At 45.0% G+C, this 5318-nt stretch overlaps 1 long non-coding RNA gene across 1 annotated transcript; it reads left to right on the forward strand.

Moving 5' to 3' along the window:
• Nucleotides 1–238: 238 nt before the first annotated feature.
• Nucleotides 239–1309, forward strand: LOC126391245 (uncharacterized). The gene is made up of 2 exons (XR_007570059.1): nt 239–509; nt 728–1309. It is a non-coding gene; the product is annotated as an uncharacterized LOC126391245 (long non-coding RNA).
• Nucleotides 1310–5318: the final 4009 nt, after the last annotated feature.

A 5318-nucleotide genomic window follows, 5' to 3' on the forward strand; every position in this document is an offset into this window, starting at 1 on the left:
TGGGCCTTCAGTTGTACGCTGAGGTTGCCAAACCAGGCTGATATGCCACACCGCAGGATGCTCTCAACTACGGCATTGTAGAAGAGGAGCAACACTTTCTGGTTTATTCCAAAGACCCTCAGCCTGCGAAGGAAGTGTAGGCGCTGTTGAACCCTAGTGCACACATTATCAATCTGAACACTCCAAGTTAGTTTATAGTCAATGTGTATGCCCAGGTATTTATCCCAGATAGCACACATACATCTGGCCGACGTCGGCCTGAGGACTACACATCGGCCCTGAATTTATAACGTCTGACAAGCGTCGGCCGCATGGGCGGATATCTTTAAATTTAATACTCTTTTGTCCCAGCTCATCAAACGTCTCTGTTACGTCGGCTTTGGGTCGGCCCAGTGCCGTAGAATGTCTGCCCACATACGGAAGTCGCCACAGAGGCGGAATTTCATCTCCGCGGTGTTTGTTTGGAACTGAGCTCGCAGGACACAGCATCTCATCGCAGTTGGTTTCAGGTAAGCTCTACTGGAATAAATTGGCAGAAAATAGCTTTGTTGTTTCTTCTGTGACCGTTAAAAGAGGTTCCTGGTGAGTGGCGAAGCACGACTGGGTGTATATAGCTTAGCACAGCTCCCCACCAGCTAATCTTTCGTTAGCTGTTAGCTACTTTAGCGGTTTAGCTCATGTTAGCTAACAGGCTATAACTGTGGTGTTTTCATTTTATTTTCCCTAGTTGACGTTATCTGCTCATCTGGTTATCGTGAACACTCGTTTTGGGTTAAAGTGGAAGTGCCCGGAGCTGCCAGCCGTGGTCCCACCTGACCTCCGGGGCCCTGGACGGATGCTCAAGTGTGGGTGACAAGCGCAGAGAGGAGCGCAGAGGTCAAATAGTGAAGTTTAAAGATGCCTTCGGTATGTTGGTAATGTGATTTTATGGGCAATTTATCAGTTGAGGTCTCCTCCTCTGCAAAGCAAACTGACCCGGTGGCTACAGGTAATAGCGCAGTTTTGAAGCCACTGTTTTTCCGAGATGAAGGACTGATTGTTGAGCTGCTGTTAACAGTTAACAGAGTTAACGCCGGATCCCGTTATTTAACAGTTTCCACACTGAATGAAGCAGAGTGACGGACCCAAAGCCTTCAATCTGGCTAAAAGACAGCTGAAATACTAAAAAAAAATACAGTGGTGAAGTTGGGATTTGTTTCTTGAAGTTATGTGCTCATCATCTTTTCTGTGTCTTGCAGGCTGCCAGGAGAAGCGGACTGGCCGTCAGATATTGTTTGTGGAAATTTGAAAATAAAGTTTCTCAAATTGACTTTTGTCTCTTCATTGTGCACACTTGCACACGAAATAGGGTAACAGTCAGCTATTTTTGAATGTTAGCATTAATTTCTCACATTGAATGGTGAAACAGTTGTAGTTTGAAAGGTCCGACCTAAATGAATAAAGGTCGTAATTAACGAAGCATATTAATATTAATGAAGGAGCGCTTACTGAGCGCAGCTTTTTATTGATCGTTTGAACGTCGCGTGGTGGTCATTTTCGATTAAAGGCCAACGTCTCAGCGACGTCTTGGCAATGAGCAAACGCTCTCCCTGCTACGTCTTAACGATCAAACTTGATACATCGGGCCGATGTCGGCCAGATGTATGTGTGCTATCTGGGATATGATTCAACCCGGGCGTGTTTTGGTCATGGATAACCACTGGTGAATGGTCTCCAATAGATTTGGGGTCGAATATCATCTCCTCTGTTTTATTGATGTTTATAATGAGGAAATGTTCATCGCACCACCGGACAAAATTCTGGATCTCATGTCTGTACACAGCTGTGTCACATGTGTCAGACATGAGACCCAGGATGGCTGTATCATCAGAAAATTTTACAATGTAATTGTCAGTGGTGCTGCTTGTGCATTTATTGGTGTACAAGGTGAACAGCACTGGTGAACTAACACACCCCTGGGGTGCACCAGTGCTGATAGACAGGGGTTCGGACAAAGTCCTGTTCACCCTGACCTGCTGGGTACAGTTAGTGAGGAATGAGTGGTACCACTTAGTAATGAAGTGGTTGACATTCATCAGCTGCAATGTTTCCAGGAGAACATAAGGCTGTAGGGTATTAAAGGCTGAGCTGAAATCTACAAACAACAGTCTAGCGTAAGCCTTAGGATTCTCAAGATGTTTAGTTACAAGGTGCACTATACTGTTAATTGCATCATCAGTTCCTCTCTGGTGTGTGTAAGCGAACTGGTGGGGATCTAGCTGTGGGCCCACATCCTGCTGTACATTGCTCACCATAAGTTTCTCCAGACACTTCATCACAACAGAGGTTAAAGCAACAGCCCTGAAATCATTATTCTCCTGTGGACATGGTTTCTTGGGAACAGGTGTGATGATTGCCCTTTTCCATTGTGCTGGTACAGTGTGAGAGTCTAAGGATCTCTGGAAAATGGGGGCCCAGGCAGTTGTCAATTCATCTGTACATGTTTTTAATAAAAAAGCAGAGATACCATCTGGACCTGTGGCCTTGTTGACATTGACTTGTTTAAAGACCTTATTGACACACTTAGGGTCGATGTACTGTATAGTCTCTCAGCATCATCAGTATCAATGCCATCAAGCACCATGCCACATTCAGAAGAGAAATCATAATTGTCGAACCGTTTATAAAAAACATTCAGTTCATTGGCTTTAGCCAGTTCATCTATCACATGAAGAGATTTCTTTGCGGGTTTCACATTGGTGGCTGTTTTCAGTGAGTCCCATAACTTTTAGAGTTCATAGCCTGAAGGTTTTCCTCTGTTGTCTCCATATAATGTTCCCTAGCATCTTTCAGTCTCTGGTTCAACTCCTTTTGTACTGCTTTTTGTTGTAGGTGGTCCTTTGCCTTAAAGGCGCTGTATGTAAGAATGTGGCCAAAACGGTTACTGCACTCAAATTCAAAATACTGCTGCGAGTCGTGTCCGCCCCCCCTCCCCTACAGGTTCGAGGTTGCTGGACAGCGGCACGCTGGAGACTGATTTGTTTGCCCACGGGCGGCTGCCGTGGCAGGGCCGTGTCTCCACGTCCTTGATCTTCGGTTTTCCAGCGGACCGTTCGAGCAAGTCTGGCTTCTCTGCTGCTAACGCTGCTGCCGGGATACAGCTGAGGAGGAGCCGGCTGCTAATGCTATGTACTGGGACACTGCTAATGCTGCTGCCGGGATACAGCTGAGGAGGAGCCGGCTGCTAATGCTATGTACCGGGACACTGCTAATGCTGCTTGCCGTGCTGCTGTAGCTCAGTCGTAACTGTAACTGATGCTGAGACTCTACTGACTGCGTGACTGGTAGACGGCGGTGGGTGGCGCAACAGGCCAAAACACAAATTCAAAACATAAACATGATTTGCGGACCGTAAAAAATTTTTTTAAATGCGAATATTCTGGCTGTACTATTGTTGTCGGTGAGATCAGTATGTTATATGAACATTATTCCTTAGTCTCTGTGACATATTAGGATGATTTTATGATTTATATTGCTTTAGATTTCTTACATATAGCTCCTTTAAATGCCTGTTTTTTCCTGTTAATACAGTCTTTCACCTACTTTGTGATGTAGGGTTTGTTGTTGCGGTAGACTTTTATTGGCCTCTTTGGGATCACAGTGTCAACACAGAATTTAATGTAGTCTGTTGTAACTTCTTTGGCATTGTCCAAATTTGACTCTCCGGTAAAAGTATCCCAGTCTGTGCACAGAAAACATCCTTTCAGTGTTTCTATACTGTCCCCTGTCCATGCATTAACATAGTTAATCAAAGGCTTGCTGCTCTTAAGGGCTGCCTTGTATGTGTGAATTAGATGGACAGTATTATGGTCAGAGTTAGACAGAGGTGGTTTAGCTATGGCTGTGTATGCGTGTTTTACATTCCCATAGCACTTGTCTAAAGTCCAGTTTTTCCTCATATCACATTTAATATACTGTTCAAAACCTGGCAGTGCCATGTTTAAATTGCAATGATTAAAATCTCCCATGATGAGAATCGGGGCGTTGGGGGTGTGCTGTAGTTGTTCATGCACACAGTCTGCCACCTGTGCTGCAGCTCTCGAGGCATTGCCACTGGGAGGCACATAAACAGAGCAGAGGAGGATATTACCAAACTCCCGAGGTAAGTAGAATAGTAGGAAACTCACGCATAACAGCTGCACATCAGGATTACAAATCTTCTCCCGGACTGTGTGCTGTCTGCACCACTTGTCATTTACAAACAGGCAGACCCTGCCCCCTTTGCTCTTCCCTGACAGCTCGCTTCTGTCAGAGCGAATGAGTGAAAATCCCTCTATGTCAACACAGAAGTCAGGAATCTCTGGCTGTAGCAAGGTCTCTGTGAAAAGCATAACGCAGGACTCACGGTACTCGAAGCACATATGGTCATCAATATTACGGCGTGCATATGCATTTTCTCCAGTTCATAATAAGGCTACATGATCCAAATCCCTCTCTTTTCCTTTTTTCTCTCTGTCTGTCTTCCTTTCTGTCTGTTTGTCAAAAGTATTTGAAAATGGCAGGGGGGTAAAAATGACTCCTTGGCGGTTGTAGTGTTAATAAATAGTAATAGAAATTTTATCACAAATTCCTCTTGCATCAGATCTTGTGAAATATCGCTTCCATGATTCTGTTTAGACAGACAGTGACAGATCAATGAGGTGAAGCCGTGCTGCGTGCGCCTGCTAAGACTAATGATTCAATCGCAGTTTTGTTTTTGCTGTATATGGCTCAGTTCCCAGCCATATCACTTTAATTTTCATGCAATTCTTTTTAATAACAAACCACTGAAGCATAATATTAATGACCTATGATATGGTAGCCTGATAATCATTTAATATGCTCTGTGTGGGAAGCTCTGTCAGTAATAAGAGGCGCAGTAAATGTGACAAATGTCATATGAACTCTGTTTTTAGCCTCACTGTAGCCTGTAGCTCTGACTGCTTCTCTGTGCTCCGCGCTCACGTGTACGTACTCAGGGTGATCGGTGATGCACGGTCTCTGAGGAGCAGCAGTCTCGTCAGTACTGATGTCCAGATTCTCAAGTGCAGGCATCGCCAATTCCCAGTCTGAGCAGCAAAGACTTTCCTCATCCGCTGGCATTGCTTTGCATCTGAAACAACTACACCACCAGGTTTCCAATGCTCAACTCTGGTATTCTGCGGCTGGCTGAGGCTCATGAGCTGCGGCGGCTGCTTCGTCCAGTAGCCTGAGTTCCCCGTCCATATACTCAGGCTCAAACAAATACGGTTCAACAAAGAAATGCTGTTCCTCCTCAGTTTCAAAGTCTTCAGACATGT

This window comes from Epinephelus moara, chromosome 6 (genome assembly GCF_006386435.1).
Source record: "Epinephelus moara isolate mb chromosome 6, YSFRI_EMoa_1.0, whole genome shotgun sequence".
In the NCBI taxonomy this organism is placed as follows: Eukaryota; Metazoa; Chordata; class Actinopteri; order Perciformes; family Serranidae; genus Epinephelus; species Epinephelus moara.